General features: G+C 41.2%; 1 protein-coding gene across 18 annotated transcripts in view; it reads right to left on the bottom strand.

Annotated features, from left to right (window-relative positions):
- GBF1 (golgi brefeldin A resistant guanine nucleotide exchange factor 1) overlaps positions 1–26,970 on the bottom strand; it is a 122,183-nt gene that overhangs the window by 38,516 nt on the left and 56,697 nt on the right. Inside the window, exon 3 of one of the 18 annotated variants that reach the window (XM_049696816.1) lies at positions 6,189–6,249. The exons of the other annotated variants lie outside the window; for them this stretch is intronic. The gene's annotated coding sequence lies outside the window, so the exon portion shown is untranslated. The remainder of the gene's footprint in view (positions 1–6,188; positions 6,250–26,970) is intronic. 18 annotated transcript variants of the gene reach the window in all.

Here is a 26,970-nt window from a genome sequence, read left to right as displayed (position 1 = left end):
AAAAATTTAAGACTTAACTATGCTAGAATTAAAGTTTCTTCTGCACCCATCCTCTTCCTAGCCAATGACTAAACACTGTTAGTTCCTGACTTTAGTACTGCCATACAAATTAATCTTCAGGTTTGCCCACGTTCCTTCCTAATCCAAGAGGGAAGAATGAGGCCCCTTTAACAAGGCTGGCAGGGCTAAATGAGGCCCATAGGGACCTGAAACATATCGCAGAGGCCCGAGGATAGACTGATCCATCTGTCTTACTGAGAGCACAAGTTTGATGCCTATCAACTCTAAACACCAGTTCTCTTCCTTCTAGAGGAAACTGGCACATATTGAAAGGAAAGCAATTAGGCTGTAACATACAGGCAAACCAGAGCTGCTGTGGTTCTTTATTCTACCTTGCCGTTTTCTGCATTCATTGTATAAGACCAAGACCAGGGGGCTTCCCTGGTGGTGCAGTGGTTAGGAGTCAGCCTGCCAATGCAGGGGACACGGGTTCGAGCCCTGGTCCGGGAGGGTCCCACGTGCCACGAAGCAACTGGGCCCATGTGCCACAATTACTGAGCCTGCGCTCTGGAGCCCACGAGCCACAAGTACTGAAGCCCGTGCACCTGGAGCCCGAGCTGCACAATGAAGAGTAGCCCCCACTTGATGCAACTAGAGAAAGCCGCGCAGCAACAAAGGCCCAATGCAGCCAAAAATAAATAATAAATAAATTAAAAAAAAAAAAAAAGACCAAGACCAAACTTAAGCAGGCAATTTGAAAGCCCAGGAGAAATTAAAAACTTCTGTTGCTATACTTTAAAACAGGACATTCACCCCAGCTTTATGCAGTCATTACACTTGGAGCAACTTTTTCAATCCAAATTCCCCTCATAGTCTAGTAAAATATTTCACTGTTCCATGGCAGCAAGAAGACAATTATAGGTTTATCACCAATTACCACCCTGTCAGGTCTCCTCTAGGGGCCCTGAAGGGAAGTAAAAGGAAATAAAAAAGAACTAAATTCTGAACTGACATTAACAAAGTCTACAGATGATGGAAAAGACTGAAGGGTTAATAGCCAAAGCTTTTGGAGAAGAGTAAGAGAATCCCTAAAGAATATCAATTACGGGACTAGTAAGCAACTCTCCCTGTTCCTTAAGTGTACAGAATCCTATTTATTTACATTTATCCAGAAGCTGGAAATGCTTTTTTACAGCAGCATATCACAAATTCTTAGTGACAATTAAGTCTGAAGAATCTTATTCAGCCTCAGACACCCTTTGTGTTAACAAGCTCAAGAACGTTATGATAAGAGACATTTCCCATCTTACTGATGGGGAAACAAAGGCATCAAAAATATAACCAGTAAGGGCCAGGACAAGTACTCTAACCACTTGCCACTGCTGCCTGTAAACACATGACTGTAAGCTGGAGAATGAACAAATAAAGTTTATAGGAGCAGCAGTACTCTGAGAAGTCATATGTTATTTGCTCTGAAAGGTGCCCAGAGAACCTTCAAAACAGCTGAATCTAGAGGAGCAATCCTGAAAGGGTTGGGAAACAACTTTAGAAAACATGGGACAGAACCCGGGTTCAGCCAACACCTGTTTCCCAAACAATATCTGTCTCTCTCTGTCTCTCATTTTATCCCAACCGCACACAATACAAAAGCTGTATTATTCTGGTAAAGTTGCATTCCAGCCCAGAATGCACAGTTAATGTTTTTTACAGCCCACATGCCTCCTTGCGATGGATGGCCACTTTATAATGAAAAACTTTATGCTCAATCAACTTACAAATAATGAGTGTTCCATTACAATGCATTAAAAACAAACCCCAGGGCTTCCCTGGTGGCGCAGTGGTTGAGAGTCCGCCTGCCGATGCAGGGGACACGGGTTCGTGCCCCGGTCTGGGAAGATCCCACATGCCGCAGAGCAGCTGGGCCCGTGAGCCATGGCCGCTGAGCCTGCGCGTCCGGAGCTTGTGCCCCGCAACGGGAGAGGCCACAACAGTGAGAGGCCCGCGTACCGCAAAAAAAAAAAACACCCAAATCAGAAAGACCCAGAAAGAAACAAGGAATAGGAATGAAGGTGATTGCTGGAAAGCAAGGAGGAACTCAAGAGAATTCTCTGTAACTCCTTCAATCCTAAAGAAGATACAGTCCTAAGGAGAATTTGGTATTGAAAAAGGCATTAATTTCAACAAATGCTGTTGGGACAACTGAACATCCATATGCCAAAAAAAAACCCCTACTTTCATCTAAACCTCACATGTTACATGAAAATTAACTAAAAATAGATCATAGATGTAAATGAAAAGCATAAATCTGCATACCTTTTAGAAGAAAATATAGGATAAATCTTTGTGGCCTGCGATTAGGCAAAGAGTACTTAGATATGACACCAAAAGCACAGTGCACAAAAGAAAAAAACTGGTACACTGGACCTCATCAAAAATAAAAATGTCTGCTCTAGAGACATACTAGAGAGATGTCTATCTCTAGAGAGATAATGTTAAGAGACTGAAAAAACAAGCTACTGAAAAAACAAGCAATAATTGTATAATTATAATTGTGATTGTAAGAAAGGACTTGAATCCAGAATACACTTCTTTAAGTTTCTAAACTCAACAGTAGGAAAACAAACAACTCCATTAAAAAAATGGGCAAAAGACTTGAACAGATGCATCACCAAATGGTGTTCGATGTCACTGGCCATTAGGCAAATGCAAATTTAAACCACCTTGAGGGCTTCCCTGGTGGCGCAGTGGTTGAGAGTCCGCCTGCCGATGCAGGGGACACGGGTTCGTGCCCCAGTCCGGGAGGATCCCACATGCCGCGGAGTGGCTGGGCCTGTGAGCCATGGCTGCTGAGCCTGCGCGTCCGGAGACTGTGCTCTGCAACGGGAGAGGCCTCAACAGTGAGAGGCCTGCGTATCGCAAAAAAAAAAAAAACCACACACCTTGAGGTACCACTACCTACCTACTAGGATGGCTTAAATAAAAGTACTGAAAATACCAAGCACTGGAGAGGATGTGGAGAAACTAGAATTCTCATTTCTGGTGGGAATGTAATGTGGTACAGGACTCTGGAAAACAGTTTGGCAGTTTCTTAAAAAGCTAAACATACATTTACTCTTTGACCCAGAAATCCCACTCCTGGGTGTTTATCCCAGAAAGATGAAAACCAATGTTCTTAACACAAAAACCTGTACACAAATGTCTGTAGCAGCTCTATTCATAATGGCCCCAAAATGGAGAAGCCAAACGTCCTTCAGCTAGTGGATGGATAAGCAAACTGTGGTACAGACATGCAATGGAATACTACCTGGCAATAAAAAGGGAACAAACTATTGATCTAGGCAGCAGTTTAGATGAATCTCAAAGGCATCATGCTGAGTGAAACAAATCAGTCTCAGAAGGTTACATACTGTATGATTCTATTTATATGACCTTCTTGATAAAACTATGGTGAGAGAATAGATCAGTGGTTGACGGGAGTTAGGGGTAGAGGGATGGTGTGACCACAAAGGGATAATAGAGGGAGTTTTCTGGGGAGGTGAGACTGTTCTGTATTCCAATTGCCACAGTGGTTACATGGATCTATGTGTGTGTTAAAATTCACAGAACTGTATACTAAAAAAAAGTCAATTTTACTATATGATAATGAAAACATTTAAGTATTGAATCTTAATATACAAATCTCAGCCTAGTTCACACCAAGAATGGCATTCACAAGATGCAGCCCAATAGCAGGCCCTGCCTTCTAAGACTGAGGTCTGAAGATACTGAGATTATGTTTAAGGGAATGTCCACCTATGAATGTGGACCTGAATTCAGAAACGCCCTTTCCTCTCAAGAGTTGTGGAAAGGCTAGACTGGCATGGGGAGTCCATTTCTTCTCTCCCTGGGCCCTTCTAACCAATAGTAGAAAGAATTTGTTACTGGAACTTGTTCTTTTGAAAACTTCAGTTCAGGACTTCCCTGGTGGCGCAATGGTTAAGAATCCACCTGCCAGGGGCTTCCCTGGTGGCGCAGTGGTTAAGAATCCGCCTGCCAATGCAGGGGACACGGGTTCGAGCCCTGGTCCGGGAAGATCCCACATGCTGCGGAGCAGCTAAGCCTGTGCGCCACAACTACTGAGCCTGCACTCTAGAGCCCACGAGCCACAACTACTGAGCCCGTGTGCCACAACTACTGAAGCCCATGTGCTTAGAGCCTGTGCTCTGCAACAAGAGAAGCCACCGCAGTGAGAAGCCTGCGCACCACAATGAAGAGTAGCCCCACTCGCCTCAACTTGAGAAAGCCCGTGCGCAGCAACGAAGACCCAACACAGCCAAAAATAAATAAATAAATTTTAAAAATAAAGTAATTAAAAAAAAAAAGAATCCACCTACCAATGCAGGGGACACAGGTTTGACCCCCTGGTCCAGGGAGATGCCACATGCTGTGGATCAACTAAGCCCGTGTGCCACAACTACTGAGCCTGCACTCCAGATCACGCGAGCCACAACTACTGAGCCCACATGCCACAACTACTGAAGCCCGCAGGCCTAGAGCCCGTGCTCTGTAACAAGAGAAGCCACCGCAATGAGAAGCCCGCACACTGCAACGAAGAGTAGCCCCAGCTTGCCACAACTAGAGAAAGCCCGCACACAGCAACGAAGACCCAACGCAGCCATAAATAAATAAATAGATTTATTAAAAAAGAAAGAAAGAAATCTTCAGTTGAAGCAGGCGTGCAGAGACAGATCACACTTCCATCAATTTCAAGCCCACTGAACACAGTAGAGAAACTACTGCTTTGGTACATTAAGTCATTTGGCTTTGGGAACCCACACCCTAACCTTCCGTTCCTTGCTTTAACCCTTGGCCCATGAGAATTAGTTCCCTAAGACCTAGGTAAGATAGAGGCATTAAAAATATAGAGAAAGAATTTTACCAGGGCATACTTTATTTCCCATAATATTTGACACACAGGATACCAAATCCTACCTGGCTAAAGTCCCTTGGCAATATTAATGTTACTAAGGGAAGTGCTGATTTCTACTGCATTCAGCTTCGAGAAGAGATGGGGATAAAAAGCAAGGATGGGAAGGGACTTTCATCTGCCACAAAGACTAACCACCCCATGCTCAAGAAGCATTTGGGCCACCAAAGGCCCCTCTCCTACATGACAATGTTCATTTACCTGCTTCAAATGTATCAAAATGTATCAAGTCACAGTACATACATTATTACATAGCCATGTCCTGAAAAACCGCTAATCCAGCATCCATTAAATTAGGTCTGAATTCTGCTGGCCAAGCCCCAGCCTCTCAGGGGGCTGGCATCAAATAGGGAGGCTGGAGTAGGGTTTCAAACACCTGTTTCAGCCTTTTAAGTGTCCGATTCAGGCCACTGTGCTCTGGCAGCAGGGACCCTGATGATGTGGGTTCTCTTCTCCTGCCAAATCGTCAATTTAAAGAGCCTAGCCCCCCCAAGAGGAGGAAAAGATAGACTGGTGGGGGGGTTATAGCCACTTTGAAGAAATGTTTCTTTTAAAGTTAAACATACATCTATGCTATGATCCAGCAATTTCACTGAAGTATTTATCCAAGAGAAACTAAAATATACGTTCACAAATAGACGTGTATTATGTTTATAGCAGCCTATTCATAACAGACAAAAACTGGAAACACTCCAAATGTTCTTCAGTAAGAAAATGAGTAAATTCTCTTATGGTTTGCCATACAATTCAATATTACTCAGTAAAACAGAATGAATCAAAACCAAAAAACCCAGTGATACATGCAACAACATGGATGAATTCCAAAAACATGCTAAGTGAAAAGAAGCTAGGAAAAAAAAGAGAATATCCTATATGATTCCATTTATAGGAAATCCAAAACCAAAACTAATGCATGGTAATAGAACACAGAAAGTGGTTTTGTGTATGTGTGTGTGGGTTAACTTAAATGGGGCATGAGGAAACTTTCTGGGGTGATGAAAATGTTCTATATCTTTTTTTTTTAAGGTGGTTACTGAATTTACACAATCATCAAAATTTATCAACTGAACACTTAAGGTCTGTGTATTTCACTGTATGTTAATTATACCTCAATTAGAAAAAAAAGAGAACTGAGGGGGTCTGGGGTCAGCCTCTCCTACTTGGCATTATTTAGGAGAATGAAGATATAGAAGAGAAGAAACAAATTTGCTTCCCAACTCACCATTCTGGGAGCAGAGGCTCAACAGCCAGCTGAGCTGCCACCTCAGTAACCCTTGGGCAACCTTTTGGGAAAGAAGAGATTTTCAGGTGGTAACTGATATACCCTTAATGGGGCCCTGTTGTTCCCCAAAGGGGTGTCACTGAAATGTCTTCAACAGTGTTTACTTCCCCATTGCTAAAAGTATAATCAAGGTTCAACTTAGAAGAAAGTTCACATGTAACCAAAGTTAGGCCCTCAGTACTTAAAATTCAGGGACTTCCTTGGTGGTCCAGTGGTTAAGACTCCGTGCTTCCACTGCAGGGGACATGGGTTCAATCCCTGGTTGGGGAACTAAGATCCCGCAGGCTGCGAGGGTGCAGCCAAAAAAACCCCCAAAACGAACAAAAAAACCATTCAGACAGTCTTAAAAAAACATTACATTATAACCATAGTAATAGACAAGTCAGAGCTCTAGTTCCAGAAATGTCACCACTCTGTCATGACGCCTTACACAAGACATGACCTCTAAGCCACAGATCCTTCTCAATAAAATGGGCCTGGATGACCTCTATGTTTCACTTTAGCTCTGCCACTGTATGATTTTAATACTCTTATAAGTTCATATGACCTCCAGGATCAGATGGGGAAGGCAAGCCTTGTAATCCTTCTCAGCATTGTTATAGAGACTCATCCTTTATTTTAATGAGGACGCCCCCAGAGGGATTCTGCATTTCATGTGAAATGATTTCTCCCCTCTAACACACAGAGTTAGACTCAAAGAGAACAGGTAAGGTTAGCATGTGAGGTGATGCTTACGCGGCAAACCCAAGGTGGCACAGGATAAAAGAAGAGTAGGTATCCTCAAAATCCAGTGGGAAGATTGAAGAAGAAAACAAACATATATCAAGTGCCTCTTATATGCAAGGTATGCATTGTACTAGACTCCTTGCATACATCATCTTGTTTAATCCTCACAACAACCCTGTAAGACAAGTTTTTAATCTCCATTTTACAGATGAGAAATGGAGGTTCAAACAGGTCAAGTAACTGCCAAGACAACCCAATGGTAGAGATGGGATTTGAACCCAGGTCTATTCAGCTCCAAAAGTTATGCTTTTTTCCACAACCATTTGGCAGGAAATAAGTTGGAGATCCTGCATCTCCAAGGGGCCCTATCACTTTCTCCTTCTTGTAAATAACACATTTCACACATCTCACATAGCCCTTGGCACTATACAGAAGAAAGGGTTAAACCTACAGTTAGGAAGAGGAAATACCCTGGAAAATTGAAACACATGCTGTGGCTCTGACTAAATTTCACACCCATTCTGTTGAGCAACATCCATACTGTGTGAGAAAAGATTCCTTCCCCCTCACCCCGACCCCATTCTTTATTCATTCTGTCACCTGCTGCCTTCCTTCAGACTAAGCTGAGGGGGAGGAAGGGAGGAAGACTATACATCTTTGCTTGGTGCATATTTAAGCCAGAGGTTAGTAAACCCAGGGTAGGAAGAAGTACTGTGTGAAAAAAGAAAAGGAAAAATACTTTCTCACTTCTACTTGGACTAGCACAGGAGGGAGCTCTTATGATAGGCCATAATGAAGAAAGGGGTTGGACTTCTGCTGGGGAGGCTGTTCTTCCTGAAGAGCAGGCAGAATTCAGGAGAACAAGGCCAATTTACACCTGTCCCCTTATCTGGTATTTCATGCTCAAGTGAACACTGAATTTCTGTCCATGAGAGTTATGCCTCACCCAGGAGAGCAAATGGGAAGGTGGAAACAATTTTTTTCCCTCTGCTACCCCCTTCAACCAGATTCCTACTTCCAGTACCAAATCACAATGGGTATAGTTATTTGGTACTGGACGTTGACTGGATATAAGATACTTGTGGGAAAGTTAAGAGCCTAGGGTAGCTACTTGGTATAAAAGAAGGAAGAAAAGAAAGGTAAGGACAAGTGAACAAATGCCATTATGATAATCTCCAAAGATAGTCCCATACAATGCCACCCCTCACATGCCCTTCCTCCAATCAAGAGGTAGAGCTTATGTCTGTTACCCTTCAATCAATGCAGGGGAAGTGACAATCTGGGACTTCTGTGCCCAGGCACTAAAAAGGCTTTGAAGTTTCTATTTCTTCCATTTTGGTGATCTGAACTGCCATGTACTGTACAAAGTCTAAGCTACTGTGAAAGAGAGAGAAGTCATGAGGGAAAGCCCTGGAGACTGAGGCATCATGTCAAAAGAAGCCACGTGGCACCAAACATCCAAGCTACAGTCATAGCTGATGCAACCTCAGGAGAGACCCCAAGTGAGACCATTAGAAGAACTGCCCAGCTGAGCCCTAGTCAACCCATGGAATTATGAGATATAATAAAATGGTTGTTGCTTTAAGCCATGAAGTTTTGGAGTGGTCTGTAATATAGCAACAGATAACTGAAACAGCTGGCTTTTGTTAAAAATGAAGCTAGTAGTTCTTTTGTCCTGGGTATATAACATAAACTATTGCAGAAATAAGGAAAATCTAGCCAGTTTTAGCTAAAAGGAATTTATACTGGGGGGAAATCTCATTCCACTAGCAATTGAAAATAAAAAATACCTAAGAATAAACTTAAGAAATTTACATAAATGGGGGAAAGAAGAACCTACAAATTTTACTAGAGTCACAAAAGAAGTCTTGAATAAATGTGGAAGACAAAACATGTTCCTGGATAGGGAGGCCAAATATACTATAAAAATGTCAAGTCTCTCCATATTATTATTTTTTAAATTAATTAATTTATTTATTTATTTTGGGGTGCATTGGGTCTTCATTGCTGTGTGGGCTTTCTCTAGTTGCAGCGAGTGGAGGCTACTCTTCGTTGTGGTGGGCGGGCTTCGCATTGCAGTGGCTTCTCTTGTTGTAGAGCTTGGGCTCTTGGCACGTGGGCTTCAGTAGTTGTGGCTCGCAAGCTCTACAGCGCAGGCTCAGTAGTTATGGTGCACGGGCTTAGTTGCTCTGCGGCATGTGGGATCTTCCCGGACCAGGGCTCAAACCCATGTCCCCTGCATTGGCAGGTGGATTCTTAACCACTGTGCCACTAGGGAAGTCCCTCCCCATATTAATTTACAGTTTTAAATCAAAATCCCAATGGGAATTTTTTAAAGAACTTGAGTAAGTGACCCTGCACTTCATGTGAAAGAATAACCAGATAAGGATAGCCAGAATATTTTTTAAAACAACTAATGACAGAAAACATGCAGTATCATTTTAAAGTGAATTATAAAGCTATAACATATAAGCAAGTATAATACTAGCAAAAGAATAGGTAGGACAATATGTAGTACATGATATATGATAAAAGAATATTCAGTAAATGGTCCTGTAACACATGGTTAATTATCAGAGAGTAAAAGTTAAATTCCTGTTTCACTCCACTTGACAAAATAAATTCTATCTGATTAAAGGAAGACAATAATTAATTCACTGAACAAATATTTATGAGCACCAACTGTGTGGCAGTCACTGGGCTAAATAATAGAAACACCTTCATGGGGTTTCCTGTGTAGCGGAACAGAAAGACATTAGGGTTCGCATAAGTATTATGAAGCCAGGTGCTAAAGACTGTTCAAGAGTTAAATATAAAAACTGAAACATATAATAGGTAGAATAAAGTGACCTTATATGAAGGGAAAGGTAAGTAGTTATAAGATTCATCAACATATTCTTAGCAGAAGAAAAGGAAATGGAAGTAGAGCTGAAAAGGCTGAATACCAAGTGCCTTTAGAGGGAAGCACCAATGAGAAAGAAGCTCTGAAATGGAAGCACGAGGTGGAGGGTGAGAAAAAAGGAGGGAAGAACAGAAAGAAATGGAAGAAGAGGAAATCACTGAAGAACTAATATAAGATCATCTCCCAAATGATACGATTTTCCTAGATCAAAAGGACCCTCACTAAGAACCTAACACAATGAATAGAAAGACATCCACATCAAGTGTTTTAGAACACTAGAACAAAGAGATTGCAAAAACGTTCCAGTTCAAACACAAAGGACTGAGAATCAATATGGCATCAGACTACTCAAGAGCAACACTGGAAATGAGGAGACAAACAAGCAAAGCGGGGATGGAGTTCAAATGGCGGAGTAGAAGGACACGGAGTTCGTGTCTCCTTGCAACCAGGGCACCTACTAGGTGCTGGAGTGGGACCTCGGACACCTAAGAGGACGGGAGGATTCCCCACACGCCTGGGTATGACGCTGTGGGGGAAGGGGGGGGAGGAAACATGGAGGCAGGATGGGACTGGTGCCCCTGAGGGGCAAATGGGGGAGAGGAGGAGCTCCCATGCTCAGAGGGGCCCACTCATGGCGAGGGAATCAGCAGGGATGGGGAGAGACCTTCAGGGGATCGGGGAATCAGAGGGGAATGAGGCCAGCATCTCTCCTATCCTGCTCGGATCCCAGGCCTGGAACTCTGCCTTCTGGGGGCCCCTCTGGGCCGTAAGTCTAAGCTCCCCACAAAACCCCAGGCCAGGGCCTTTTCCAGCTTTTTTTTTTTTTTTTTTTTGCTGTTGTGGCTCTGTTTTGCTTTGTTGTTATTTCATTTTTTCTAACATATTTTTTATTTTTCTAATCTTATTTTATTTTTTATTCTTTGTTATTGTTCTGCTCCTTTTTGTTTGTTGCCTTTTTTTTTTTTTTTTTTTGCCATACTGTGTGGCTTGTGGGGTCTTGGTTCCCAGGCGAGGGATCAGGCCTGAGCTCCTGTGGTGGGAGTGTTGAGTCCAAACCGTTGGACTAACAGAGAACCTAAGGCCCCAGGGAATTTTTTTTTTTTTTTTTTTTTTTTTTGCAGTACCCAAGCCTCTCACTGTTGTGGCCTCTCCCGTTGCGGAGCACAGGCTCCAGACGCGCAGGCTCCGGACGCGCAGACTCAGCGGACATGGCTCACGGGCCTAGCTGCTCCACAGCATGTGGGATCTTCCCGGACCGGGGCACGAACCCGTGTCCCCTGCATCGGCAGGCAGACTCTCAACCACTGTGCCACCAGGGAAGCCCCTCATGCCTGCAAATTCTAGTGCTGGATGCCTCAGGCCAAACAACCAGCAAGATAGGAACATAGCCCCACCCATCAAAAACAATGAGATGAGAAAAAAATACCTTACAGACACAAGGTAAAAACCTACAAGACCAAATAAATGAAGAGGAAATAGGCAACATACCTGAAAAAGAATTCAGAGTAATGGTAGTAAAGATGATCCAAAACCTTGGAAACAGAATGGAGGCATGGAGCAAGAAAATACAAGAAATGTTTAACAAGGACCTAGAAGAACCAAAGAACAAACAGTGATGAACAACACAATAACTGAAATGAAAAATACACTAGAAGAAATCAAAAGCAGAATAAATGAGGCAGAAGAACGAATAAGTGAGCTGGAAGATACATTGGTGGAAATAACTGCTGAGGAGCAGAATAAAGAAAAAAGAATGAAAAGAAATGACAACAGTCTCAGAGACCGCTGGGACAACATTAAACGCACCAACATTCGAATTATAGGAGTCCCAGAAGAAGAAGAGAAAGAGAAAGGGCCTGAGAAAATAGTTAAAGAGATCATGGTCAAAAACTTCTCTGACATGGGAAAGGAAATAGCCACCCAGGTCCAGGAAGCACAGAGAGTCCCATATAGAATAAAACCAAGGAGAAACACACAGAGACACATATTAATCAAACAAAAATTAAATTCAAAGAAAAAATATTAAAAGCAGCAAGGGAAAAGCAACAAATAACATACAAGAGGATCCACAAAAGGTTATCAGCTGATTTTTCAGCAGAAACTCTGCAGGCCAGAAGGGAGTGGCAGGGTATATTTAAAGTGATGAAAGGGAAAAACCTACAATAAAGACTACTCTACTCAGCAAGGATCTCATTCAGATTCAATGGAGAAATAAAAAGCTTTACAGACAAGCAAAAGTTACGAGAATTCAGCACCACCAAACCACCTTTACAACAAATGCTAAAGGAACTTATCTAGGTGGGAAACACAAAAGAAAAAGAACCACAAAAACAAACCCAAAACAATTAAGAGAGTGGTTATAGGAACATACATATTGATAATTACCTTGAATGTAAATGGATTAAATGCTCCAACCAAAGACATATACTGGCTGAATGGATATGAAAACAAGACCAGTATATATGCTGTCTACAAGAGACCCACTTCAGCTTCCCTTGGCGCAGTGGGTTGAGAATCTGCCTGCCAGTGCAGGGGACACCGGTTCGAGCCCTGGTCCGGGAAGATCCCACATGCCGCGGAGCAACTAAGCCCTTGTGCCGCAACTGCAGGGCCTGTGCTCTAGAGCCCACGAGCCACAACTACTGAGCCCACATGCTGCAACTACTGAAGCCTGTGCACCTAGAGCCCGTGCTAGGCGACAAGAGAAGCCACCGCAATGAGAAGCCCATGCACCGCAACGAAGAGTAGCCCCCACTCACTGCAACAAGAGAAAGCCCGCACACAGCAACAAAGACCCAACACAGCCAAAAATAAATAAATTAAATAAATAAATTTTTAAAAAAAAGAGACCCACTTCAGACTTATGGACACATACAAACTGAAAGTGAGGGGATAGAAAAAGATATTCCATGCAAATGAAAATCAAAAGAAAGCTGGAGCAGCAATACTCATATCAGATAAAACAGGCTTTAAAATAAAGAATGTTACAAGAGACAAGGAAAGACACTACATCATGATCAAGGGACCAATCCAAGAAGAAATTATAACAATTATAAATATTTATGTACCCAACATAGGAGCACCTCAATACATAAACCAAATGCTAACAGCCATAAAAGGGAAAACCAACAGTAACATAATAATAGTGGGGGACTTTAACATCCCACTTACACCAATGGACAGATCATCCAGCCAGAAAATAAACAAGGAAACACAAGCTTTAAATGACACAGGAGAGCAGATAGAGTTAATTGATATTTATAGGACATTCCACCTGAAAGTGGCAGAGCACACTTTCTTCTCAAGTGCACACGGAACATTCTCCAGGACAGATCACATCTTGGTTCACAAATCAAGCCTCAGTAAATAAAAGAAAATTGAAATCATGTCAAGCATCTTTTCTGACCACAATGCTATGAGATTAGAAACCAATACAGGAAAAAAAATGTAAAAAACACAAAGACATGGAGGCTAAACAATAAGTTACTAAATAACCAAGAGATCATTGAAGAAATCAAAGAGGAAATCAAAAAATACATAGAAACAAATGACAATGAAAACACACCACCCTATGGTGGTTTTGCTGCAAACCTATGAGATGCAGCAAAAGCAGTTCTAAGAGGGAAGTTTAAAGCAATTCAATCTCCCCTCAAGAAACAAGAAAAATCTCAAGTAAACAATCTAACCTTATACCTAAAGGAACCAGAGAAAAAAGAACAAGCCAAACCCAAAATGAAAAGAAGGAAAGAAATCATAAAGATCAGAGCAGAAATAAATGAAACAGAAACAAAGAAAATAATAGCAAAGATCAATAAACTAAAAGTTGGTTCTTTGAGAAGATAAACAAAATTGATAAAACTTTAGCCAGACTCATCAAGAAAAAAAGGGAGGATTCAAATCAATAAAATTAGAAATGAAAAAAGGAGAAATTACAACTGACACTGCAGAAATACGAAGGACCATAAGACACTACTACAACAACTATATACCAATAAAATGGACAACCTGGAAGAAATGGACAAATTCTTAGAAAGGTACAACCTTCCAAAACTGAACCAGGAAGAAATAGAAGATATAAACAGACCAATCACAAGTAATGAAATTGAAATTGTAATTAAAAATCTTCCAACAAACAAAAGTCCAGGACCAGAAGGCTTCACAGGCAAATTCCATTAAACATTTAGAGAAGAGCTAACACCTATCCTTGTCAAACTCTTCCAAAAAACTGCAGAGGGAGCAACACTCCCAAACACATTCTATGAGGCCACCATCACCCTGATACCAAAAGCAGTCAAAGATGTCACAAAAAAAAAAAAGACAGAAAAAAGAAAATTACAGGCCAATATCACTGATGAACATAGATGCAAAAATCCTCAACAAAATACTAGCAAACCAAATCCAAGAACACATTAAAAGGATCATAGACCACGATCAAGTGGGATTTATCCCAGGGATGCAAGGATTCTTCAATATATGCATATCAATGTGATACACCATATTAACAAATTAAAGAATAAAAAACATATGATCACCTCAATAGATGCAGAAAAAGCTTTTGACAAAATTGAACACCCATTTATGATAAAAACTCTCCAGAATATGGGCATAGAGGGAACCTACCTCAACATAATATAGGCCATATATGACAAACCACAGCAAACATCATTCTCAACGGTGAAAAACTGAAAGCATTTCCTCTAAGATCAGGAATAAGACAAGGATGTCTCTCTCTCTCTATGTTGAACTATTATTCAACATAGTTTTGGAAGTCCTAGCCACAGCAATCAGAGAAGAAAAAGAAATAAAAGGAATACAAATTGGAAAAGAAGAAGTAAAACTGTCACTGTCTGCAGATGACATGATACTATACATAGAAAATCCTAAAGATTCCACCAGAAAACTACTAGAGCTAATCAATGAATTTGGTAAAGTTGCAGTATACAAAACTAATGCACAGAAATCTCTTGCATTCCTATATTCTAAAAATGAAAGATCAGAAAGAAATTAAGGAAACAATCCCATTCACCACTGCAACAAAAAGAATAAAATACCTAGGAATAAACCTACCTAAGGAGGTAAAAGACCTGTACTCCAAAAACTACAAGACACTGATGAAAGAAATCAAAGATGACACAAACAGATGGAGAGATATACCATGTTGTTGGATTGGAAGAATCTATATTGTGAAAATGACTCTACTACCCAAAGCAATGTAATCCCTATCAATGTAATCCCTATCAAATTACCAATGACATTTTTCACAGAATTAGAACAAAAAAATTTACAATTTGCTTGGAAGCACAAAAGACCATTAATAGGCAATCAATCTTGAGAAAGAAAAACGGAGATGGAGGAATCAGGCTCCCTGACTTCAGGCTATACTACAAAACTACAGTAATCAAGACAGTATGGTACTGGCACAAAAACAGAAATATAGATCAATGGTACAGGATAGAAAGCCCAGAGATAAACCCACGCACCTATGGTCACCTAATCTGTGACAAAGTAGGCAAGAATACACAATGGAGAAAAGACAGTCTCTTCAAGAAGTGGTGCTGGGAAAACTGGACAGCTACATGTAAAAGAATGAAATTAGAACACTCCCTAACACCATACACAAAAATAAACTCAAGATGGATTAAAGACCTAAATGTAAGACTGAACACTACAAAACCCTTAGAGGAAAACAAAGGAAGAACACTCTGACATCAATCACAGCAAGATCTTTTTTGACTCACCCCCTAGAGTAATGAAAATAAAAACAAAAAAAACAAATGGACCTAACTAAACTTAAAAGCTTTTGCACAGCAAAGGAAACCATGAACAAGATGAAAAGACAACCCTCAGAATGGGAGAAAATATTTGCAAACGAAGCAACAGACAAAGAATTAACCTCCAAAATATACAAACAGCTCTGGCAGCTCAATATCAAAAAAAAAACAAACAACGCAATCAAAAAACGGGTGGAAGATCTAAATACACATTTCTCCAAAGAAGACATACAGGTGGCCAACAAACACATGAAAAGATGCTCAACACCACTATCATTAGAGAAATGCAAATCAAACCAAAATGAGGTATCACCTCACACCAGTCAGAATGGCCATCATCAAAAAAGCTAACAATAAATGCTGGAGAGAGTGTGGAGAAAAGGGAACCCTCCTGCACTGTTGGTGGGAATGTAAATTGGTACAGCCACTATGGAGAACAGTATGGAGGTTCCTTAAAAAACTAAAAATAGAACTACCATATGACCCAGCACTCCCACTACTGGGCATATACCCTGAGAAAACCATAATTCAAAAAAACACATGTACCCCAATGTTCACTGCAGCACTATTTACAATAGCCAGGACATGGAAGCAACCTAAATGTCCATCGACAGATGAATGGATAAAGATGTGGTACATATATACAATGGAATATTACTCAGCCATAAAAAGGAACGAAATTGGGTCATTTGTAGAGATGTGGATGGACCTAGAGTCTGTCATACAGAGTGAAGTAAGTCAGAAAGAAAAAAATATCGTATATTAACGCATATATGTGGAATCTAGAAAAATGCTACAGATGAACCTATTTGCAGGGCAGGAATAGAGACACAGACATAGAGAACAGATGTGTGGACATGGGGTGGGGGAAAGCAGGGGTGGGACGAATTGGGAGATTAGGATTTCATATACACACTACTGTGCGTAAAATTGATACCTAGTTGGAACCTGCTGTATAGCACAGGCAGCTCAGCTTGGTGCTCTGTGATGACCTGGATGGGTGGGATGTGGGGGTGCGGTGGGAGGGAAGTCCAAGTGGGAGGGGATATATGTATACATATAGCTGACTCACTTTGTTGTACAGCAGAAACTAACACAACACTGTAAAGCAACTACACTTCAATTAAAAAAAAAAAAAAAACCAAAAATAGAAAAAAAGGAGCAAAGCCACCATATTCTGAAAGAAAATAATTTCCAAACTAGAATTCTATATCCTGTCAGACCTTCACTCAAGTGTCAGTACAGAATATAAATAGTTTCAGATATACAGTCTAAAAAAAGTTTATATCCCAGGTATCTTTTTCTAGGAGACTTTGGAGAATTTTTGAACCAAAACGAGAAAGTAAACCAAAAAAGATATGGACATGGGATCCAGAAAAAAGGAGTCCAGAGAAAAGTGAAGAGAAGTTCCAGGATGACAGTTGTGCCTAATGCCTAGAGAGCAACCAATGCAGAACGGAAGAAGAGGCTAGCAGGCACTGAGAAAGATTCTCTAGGAAGAGATAAAAATGGAGTAGAAGAACTGTGTGTTTGATCATGTGGGAAAATAGTATTCAAAGAGTTTTAAAAACTGTACTGTAGAGCTTGAGAAGAAATAGTAATACTAACATAGAAAACTGAGCATATTTTTCAAAAAGGGAGTAATACTCGACTTGGTAGTGAATAATACTTAATATCTTAGTAAGGTAAAGACTGAATATTGATTTAACCAATTGGAGACAGAACTATATTGGGAGGATGGAGGAAAGGAAATTGAGTATCAAGTAGTACTGCAAAAGTGTTATCTCTACATCTAGGAGTAGGAAGTCAACAGATATTGGTTCAAATGTTAAAAATCTTTTTTTTTTAAAAAGTATCAGCAGGGCTTCCCTAGTGGCGCAGTGGTTGAGAGTCCGCCTGTCGATGCAGGGGACACGGGTTCATGCCCCAGTCCGGGAAGATCCCACATGCCGCGGAGCGGCTGGGCCCGTGAGCCATGGCCGCTGAGCCTGCGCGTCCGGAGCCTGTGCTCCGCAGCAGGAGAGGCCACAACAGTGAGAGGCCCGTGTACCGCAAAAAAAAAAAAAAAAAAAAAACCCAAAAAAGTATCAGCATATTACTTAGAAATATAAAAGTAGATACCTGAACAAACAGCTAAAATAATTTAGGGAGGGGACCTTAAAAGTTGTTGGTGTGGGGGAGTTATATGCCTTGCAGCACTGACTTTTTTTTTTTTTTCTTTTTTGGCTGTGCCAGGCGGCTTGTGGGATCTCAGTTCCCCTACCAGGAACTGAACCTAGGCCACGGCAGTGAAAGCCTGGAATCCTAACCACTATGCCACCTGGGAACTCCAACTATTTGACTTTCTAAAACTATGTGTTACCTAAATAGAAATAAAAATAATAAAGGAAATCTATTATAAGGAAATAAGAGTGATAGGCCAAGAATTTTGTACAAAGAAATTTATACTACACTGCTTATAATACTGAAAACTGAAAATAGTCTAAATAACCAATGACAGGGAACTTCATTTTTTTTTTAAATAAATTTATTTTTGGCTGCGTTGGGTCTCATTGCTGCGTGCAGGCCTTCTCTAGTTGTGGCGAGCGGGTGCTCCTCTTCATTGTGGTGCACAGGCTTCTCATTGTGGTGGCTTCTCTAATCACGGAGCATGGGCTCTAGGTGCACAGGCTTCAGTAGTTGTGGCCCACAGGCTTAGTTGCTCCGCAGCATGTGGGATCTTCCTGGACCAGGGTTCGAACCCGTGTCCCCTGCATTGACAGGCGGATTCTTAACCACTGCGCTACCAGGGAAGTCCCCCAATGACAGCGAACTTTAAATAAAAATTCTGAAACATTCATACAGTGAATATCATTAGATCTTATTTTTGAAGAATGTGTAATAATGTGGGAAAATGCCCATAATATAGGATAACAGAAAAAAGGAAAAGGCAGAAATATATAGAATATGATTCGAATTTTGCTAAAGGGTGTTACTGCATGTGTGTGTGCATTTAAAAAAAAAAGTTATTTCTAGGTGATTGGGCTATGGGTGGTTTTGGGCTATGGGTGGTTTTTATTTCCATCTCATACTCCCCTGTATTTTCCAATGTTTTCTACATGGAATAGTATATTATTACATAATTATTGAATATTATTTTTAAAAAATTTTAAAGCTAGCTCAAAAAAAGGGAGAACTAGGCAGCCTAAATCACAGGAGTCTAATGAAATACTATCACTAAGTTTTAGTGAAACTGACACTTACCCAAAACTTAATATGAATATTTTGTTGTTCATGTATCCTAAGAATTATTTTTTACTATAATATTCTGTTTTTAGAAAATTAAAAATAATCATAAAAACTTGGCACTTATAAGATCACTGAAACAATACTAGTCTTTCTGGACCCAAGTCCCTCACCCTCTCCTTCAATAAATACTAGTTTGCATCTCCCACAGGCCTGGCCCTATGTTAGACTTTGGAGATACAAAGATTAATAACCTATAGACTTATAGACTATAGACTACAGACTATAGACTACACTAGCTGTATGATCATAGCCAAACTTCAAATTTTCTAGGTCTTAACTTATTAGCTTTTCTGTCTATCTATCTACCTAAATGAAAATGACCATACAGCTCTGAAATTAATGACTATGACTTCTAATTATCAGGCATGGCAAGTGTTCCTACTTGTTAACTGAGGTACAGTTTTAAATCTGTAGCTCACATAGGACCTAAATGGTGGTTCTGTTCCTAATGCTTGTTGAATAGTCACTAATACTGGATGAGACAGAGTATGAAGAAAGGGGAAGGGGAAGAGGATAACTGAAATTACCAGAAATATAAGCAGTCTGTGTCCTCACCTAAACTATACTCAGTCGAAAAACAAAGAGGTAGAGCCTCTCAAGAGTATGATCTTGGGACTTCCCTGGTGGCACAGTGGTTAAGAATCCGCCTGCCAATGCAGGGGACATGGGTTTGAGCCCTGGTCCGGGAAGATCCCACATGCTGTGGAGCAACTAAGCCCATGTGTCAAAACTACTGACCCTGCGCTCTAGAGCCCGCAAGCTACAACTACTGAGCCTGCGTGCCACAACTACTGAAGCCTGCGTGCCTAGGGCCCATGCTCCACAACAAGAGAAGCCACCGCAATGAGAAGCCTGCACACTGCAACGAAAAGTGGCCCCTGCTAGCCACAACTAGAAAAAGCCTGTGCCCAGCAATGAAAACCCAACGCAGCCAAAATAAATAAATAAATTTACTTTAAAAAAAAATGAGTGTGATCTAAACATAGAGGTAACTGACAAGAGACTATTGTCCTCATTTGGATATGAATTGGTATCTCACTTTGAAATAAAGTAGATAAAGGGAATGGCAAAGAAAATTGAGTACAAACAATAAAGAGGATTACCACTGCCCAACTTGCAATAAAAGTAGGAAGCATTATTGCCACCATGATGTGTCAAGATTCATATTCTGGGTTAGTTCTTATCCATTTACTCAGGGTATACAGGTCTCCACTTTGATGGCAGTAACAAAACCAAGATCTTCCCAAGAGTTTAGGCCTGGCTCTCTCAGTACTTTCTTGATTTCAGCAAAAATAACTATCCTTAATTTCTTGCTATCAGAATTTAATCTCTTCCTTCTTGGTACTTCTAGAGTGCTGTTGCTTTAGTATACCATATTCCAGCTTATGGAATAGCTAATGGTAGTCTGTAAGCTCCTGGAAGGCAGAGAGGGTTCATGAACATAGTGCTCAACCAATGTTTTTGATTTAGTTGAAAAAGGTCATGGGGAAGTACTAATGAACTCCATATCCCAATTTTCCTATCAAAGATTTCTTGTCATTTCCAGGAAAAACTGGTGAAAAGTAATGTTTACAAGGACTAGGGCAGCACCTGGAACAGAAGGTCCCCCCGTATGTGACCAGTGGCCGTTGGCCAAAAGTGAGAGTTTAGAGAAGTAACATCTCTGAGAACAGCCTGCCAATGGAGGTGGAAAGCAGCTTAAACTTTGAGGTGGCTGTACTGGGAGGGGAGATGGGAGAGAAGCCATTTTGTGCTCTTTGGGGAAAATGTTAATGAGAGGTTTCACAAATGTCAGACTTGCCTGATTAAACGAAGCCAGCTAGGTAGATGCTTTTCATATTAATGCCATCTCTGCTAAAAGAGCAAAGGGGGGAAGAAAAGGAGGTTTGAGAAAGGAAAATGATAAACTTCAATTATTTACAGAAGAAATTATGCTTCTGCTAACTTGGGCTAGGATATAAAAGAAGAGAACTGTTATCTGGCAGGTGTGGCTGCTCCACCTCCTTGCCCCTTCCAAAAAGAAAAATGTAAGCCCTGAAGCCAGGAGAGAAAGATGCGTCAGTGCACCCAGTGCCCTGCCTAGGGTGTCTAATAATTAAGAACTCAAAGAATCTAAGCAAGTTAAGTCATAGAGAAAGTTTTATCTGAATAATTACTCTTAAAACTTAAAGGAAGGGCTTCCCTGGTGGCGCAGTGGTTGAGAGTCTGCCTGCCGATGCAGGGGACACAGGTTCGTGCCCCGGTCCGGGAGGATCCCACGTGCCGCGGAGCGGCTGGGCCCGTGGGCCATGGCCACTGGGCCTGCGCTTCCGGAGCCTGTGCTCCGCATCGGGGGGAGGCCGCAGCAGTGAGAGGCCCGCGTACAGCAAAAAAACAAAACAAAACAAAAAAACCTTAAAGGAAGAGAGAGTATAGGAGGAAAGTCAATAAAATAACTGACATGTTTAAGGGACTTCTTCCTCCTTAGTTTGGGCCTTTATCTTTAGAGTTTCTGTCACTTAAATTGAAGGTTAGGGGTGGGCAAGTGCTGTTGATTAGAGAGCTCAGCCTCCTTTTGCTTCTGTTTCTCCCCAGCCCAGCCTGCAATTGTGCCCCAATCAACCAGCATTAATACAGATACACAGAGGTATTTATTCGCTGCTGATTCTGCCTGGCTGTATTCAGACTCGATCTCCATGTGTATTTAATAAATCACAGTAGTTAGGTGGACAGGATTAGTTCCAAGTCACCTAATGACTATATCATGAACTGCAGCATTAAAGGGATTAATATTAATCTGAGCCACTGCAGTTCAGTGGGAAGGCCAGTCCGTTGACCAACAGGAGCTCCGGCCGGCAAGAAATCCTCAGCAAGACCAGGAAGATTAATGAGGGCTTCTACATTCTGCCTGCAAATCTTCACCTACCAGGGTGTGGGGTAGTGAATCCCAGCCCAGAGAGCTCATAAATAACCCACAATATCACAAGTATTTGGGGCAGCTGAGCCCCAGCAAGGGAGGGCCAGCCAGCCCACTCCATCTTCTCCTCCTGTAACCTACACCACCGAGATGGCACAAGAATTTTACAGGCCCACACAGCAGCCGGTTTTGTTTTCTTTCACATAAGGGCCCACACCTCGTAAATCACTTCCTTATTTCAGGAAAAGAAAAGTACTAACTGCAGTTTGGACTTGTCTGTACTCAGAAGAACATGAAGCTTCTTGTTGTAGTGTCACTTCCCTGAAGTTGGGAACATAACCTGGCCTCCACAATACAAAGAGCCTGCTTTCAAGTCATGAAATTTTTTCTTTGCCCAGCAGCACAATTCCTCTTCATTTAGCCCCCACAGTATTGCTACCCTTGCATGGGACTCTGGAGTGCACATTCAGAACTACTTTCTTGGTCCTGCCAAAGTAAGCACTCACTAGGAGGAACTATATCCACAAAACACCATAGGAACCAGCATTTTCTTGTGCCTTGATCCTAATTTCACCACTAGGAGACCACGAAGATGAGCCTAGGCAAACCTCGGATCTCTACAGGACAAGGTACATCTTTGCTTTAAGTAGCTTAGAAAGCAAACTAATGGTGCCAATGTGAGATGCAGACAGAGAAAGCAACAGGCCACAATTAAATCCAATTCACTGGAAACCTGTTTCTTCCTCAGTGATTCTACAGGCACTTGAGGAAAACACCTGGAGGCGAATTTCATGAGCAGAGTTGTTTCTGCTGAAGAAGACAAACTGAAACAGCTGTTTCTACCTTGCAGCATCACAGTTTCACAGTTTGGGAACACCAAAAGCATGGGTTTACTCCAACTAAAGACCCTTTAAACTGCATAGACAACAGTGGATCAGCTGCCAAGATTCCCCTGTAATGGATGAGACTGCTAACTAGAATAGTTAGGCACCAACAAAGGTTACTGAACTAAAAGCTAAACTTCAAAAGCATTAAAATAAAAGTGAACCGAGGGCCTGGTGCCAGGTTATCCAAAGTTTATAAATGTTTTGCTAAGCAACATAAGCATAGAGCTGACATGGTTGCAGTTGGGAAGGGAAAAGATCCATTAAGTGCATTATGCCTCAACCCCACAGCAGAGTGGGGGCAGTGAGAGATTTAACATTTTCTAAGTTTGTAAACATTCCACCATTCTTATAGGAGATATGTCTAAAACGGGGCCCACTCAAGCTCTTCATTCAGTAGAGGAGGACCTGAGGGAATTGTTAAGGCTAGGTCTCTGTTTTCCAGTTAAGATGGAAGGGAAGAGAACTCTCATTTGTTGGGAAAATGCCCTGATAAGCTAGGGAACCTATAAATTCTCAGTTCTACCAGAGTAGTTCAACTTTGGGGAAATGCACAAGGCACAGGAATGGCTGATTCTACAGCCAGCAAAGGCAACTAGTTCACTTGAGTGAGAACAAGAGAAAATTATGCCCATATCCACAATTCATGTTTTCCTGACAGCCAGGCTGGTTAGCATAAAGTTCCCAATGGACTGATGGAGTAAAGTGACAGGGGCTTTCTCATCACTCTTACCAAACCAAAGTTTATAAGCTTTCATCAGACATCCAAGTTTTGTTCTCCACAAGATAGACACGAAGGAAGACCAGCATGAGATCATCCTGGAGAAAAAGATGGGTATGTGCAGCAACTTTTCTTGATAGTTGCAAAAGGCTCAATTCTCTCGCTCCACCTATATTCCCTGTACCATTTCTTCATCTTCCTATCCCTTACAGCCCCTCTCCTGGTTCTAAGAAAATTAACCACCCCACACATGGAGTACAAAACCCTTTCTTCATAGCTAAGTCAGCCCAAATTAAGGCTCAAGTAAGTGGCCTTAAGACAACTAAGGACATTAATCAGAAGTGGTACCATGCTAAGATCACGTGTATACACCACAGCAATCTGCTTAGAGCTTCAGCCCCAATACAGAGTGACCAGGAGTATTTATAGCACTTAAGAGCTCCTCTGTCTCTTGCCAGACATTCCTGTCCTTCTAACAAATAAGTCCTCAAATCATCAGAGGAAAGATGCTCCCCAGACATAAGGAACCTATGTTACATAAGTCTGTGGGAAGGGGACTTCTATAAGCACCAGGAAACTTTCTTTCCTCAAAGCACTCTCTAAAGGAGAGCACCCTGCACAATGCTGAGTCCCCAGGCCATCATGTACACAGGAACAGGGCCATCCAGTGGGATGCATCAGGCTCCAGGAATGCTGAAGTCTACATATTTGCCATTCAACACCAAAATGGCTTTTCAAGTTCAATCAGCTATAAATGTTGCTTTGTTTTAATTTTCCACTGAACTTCCTGGAACCTATTATCCAACTGTCAGGGATGTATATTTAGCAAGAGCAACATGGCCTCTTTGCCGCTGCCCCACTGCTCATGTCACCTCTAATAAATAGAAAATCAACCCCCTCCTCAACCCCGCTCAAACCCCTGTGGCTTAGGGCTGATAAAGACCAGTCTTGGTGTAGAAGCCACAAACTGACCAACCCCTCATAGTTACCTGCAAATCCCAAAATCTCTCCTAGGTTAATGCTGCTGCAAAATTTTCTAACAGTCCCAGAAAAAAAACCTTAGTGCTTATGATCATCAGAATACAAGCATGTACACATGCCTCTATTCTAGGGGATGCCAGTAATAGAAATGAGGTACCTAACAGAGACCAGAAATCTAACACAGATTAATAGAATCTCAACCAATATAGGCATAGCAGACTCTGAAATATTTAATGCTAATATAACATATCTTATTTAATAGGAAAGATTTGAAAAGCTAAAATCAGGGCTAAGAAGAATAAGCAGGGCAGATATACAAGTTCAATTTCATCTCAGGAAGCTAGTTTGAAAATATAACCTCCTCTTGGTCAACAGAACACAAAGCACAACTTTTTCAACTCTGTCAAGATGCTTCTGCGTTTTTGACCTACTGACACTTTTTACTGACATCAAACAATCAGAATAGACTACCCCTGAATGAGAAACAAGTGCACCCTACCACTTTTCCAATTCACCACTTCTACCAACTATAAATCCACCTAAATCCCACAACTATCCATATGGCCTATTTCCAATTCCACAATATCCAACACAGCTCTTTAAGCCCAACAGAAGACATGAAGCCTATATATATTTAAAATACAGGTGGTCATATTTTCTTAAGTTATACAAATGTAAACCAAGAATCATAAAATGAGATTTTTTTGATAACCCAGAAACTCAGAATAAATTGAAACCAGAATTGAAAGCAATTTCTAGGACTAACTCAGCATCACTAAATTAGCTTCTGATTAAAGCCTGATGACAGCAGATCTAGAATAGGGAGAAAATTCAGGAGAACAAAATATGTCTTGCCTTTCATTCCACAACTAATAATGAATCAAGTTCCAGATCCACAAACAAGAACACACAAAAATCATAACTAGAAAGACCAAAAATTCTCAAAAAAACAAAAAAGGAGCCTAATCTGAACAGATATAGTAGACAAGATATGCTTATCAGCCATGGAAGGTAGATAAGCAATATCTTACTTACAAATGAAGATACTGAGGCAAAAGTAAGAAATTTCACAAACTGAGCTGCCCAGGGAGAGAGAGTAAGCTTCACACTTACAACTTCTGGAGACTAACTCTGACAGGGGGAAAATTCAGTATTATAAGGGGAAAGAGTAGACCTCTTCTTGCCATTTCATTTTAGTTATATTACACTCATTTCCCCAAAGGCCATCTTATTAATACTGATGACCAAAAGAGAATATACCCTTGCATCCATAAATTTAACATTTACTATCTCAACTATTTTAAAATGACTCTAAAGATCCAAGACAAATCATAATTAATAACTTTTCTGAGACAAAAGTTTGAATCCTGCTCTAAGTAATTTGTAACAGCAAGTTATTTAGGTAGTGAGTGAGCCTGGCTGACTGCTCAACATCTACAAACTTAAGCTCTCCCTCCCCTTTTAGGAAACTTTTAAATTAAAGCACATAACATCATTAAGCTCAATGAATTTTCACAAACTTAATCACCCAAATAACCAGCACCCAGATCAAGACATGAACATTACCAGGATGCAGAAGTCACTATCATGACTTCTTCCAGTTACGACTCCAAAGGTAACCATTATCTTGAAATCTAATACCACTGATTTGCTCTGCACAATCAATGCAAAGCTTGTGGTAACATGTAGTATGAACTCCTCTGTGTTTGGCTTCTTTTGTCCAAGGAAAAATTAATCTATGTTGCCATATGCTGTAGTTCACTAATTCTCCTTGTCGTATAATATTTCATTGTGAGACTATACCACATTTTACTTATCCATTTTACTTACTACAGACATTTGGGTAGTTTCCCCCCCCTCCCTTTTTTTTTTTTTGGTGGTACGTGTGCCTCTCACTGCTGTGGCCTCCCCCGTTGTGGAGCACAGGCTCCGGACGCGCAGGCTCAGCGGCCATGGCTCACGGGCCCAGCCGCTCCGCGGCATGTGGGATCTTCCCGGACCGGGGCACAAACCCATGTCCCCTGCATTGGCAGACGGACTCTCAACCACTGCGCCACCAGGGAAGCCCTCCCCCTTTTTTTGCCTTCTATGAACAGTGCTGCTATAAACATTCCTGTATACATCTTTTGGTGAACATATGTATGAATTTCTACTGGGTATATCTCTAGATAAGAAATTGCTGGCTCACAGAGTATTGCCATACCAATTCATTTCAGTCGTTCTGCTCTATGTGTAGTAGTATTCCATAGTGCCTTTGAATTCCTCTAATGACTAATGAACACCTATTTTTGTTTACTGATTACTGAGATATCCTCTTTTGTGAGGTGTCTGTTCAAGTCTTTAGCCCATTTTTCTGTTGCAAAATCTGCCTTTTTCTTATTGATTTATACAAGTTTTTATAGAGACTTTTTTATTTGCCAGGTTTGGTGATTTGTAAATATCGCTAGAAATATTCCTCTCAAAAATCAGTTTACTGTTATTTCATGCATGTCTCTATTATTCTCTGGATAAAACTCAACTCCAACTAAGCTCGTATGCCGATTTTTAACCAGC

Source organism: Orcinus orca, chromosome 14 (assembly GCF_937001465.1).
Source record: "Orcinus orca chromosome 14, mOrcOrc1.1, whole genome shotgun sequence".
Lineage (NCBI taxonomy): Eukaryota > Metazoa > Chordata > Mammalia > Artiodactyla > Delphinidae > Orcinus > Orcinus orca.
Note: the sequence above shows the minus strand (reverse complement) of the source record. Positions and strands in the feature narration are given on the sequence as shown.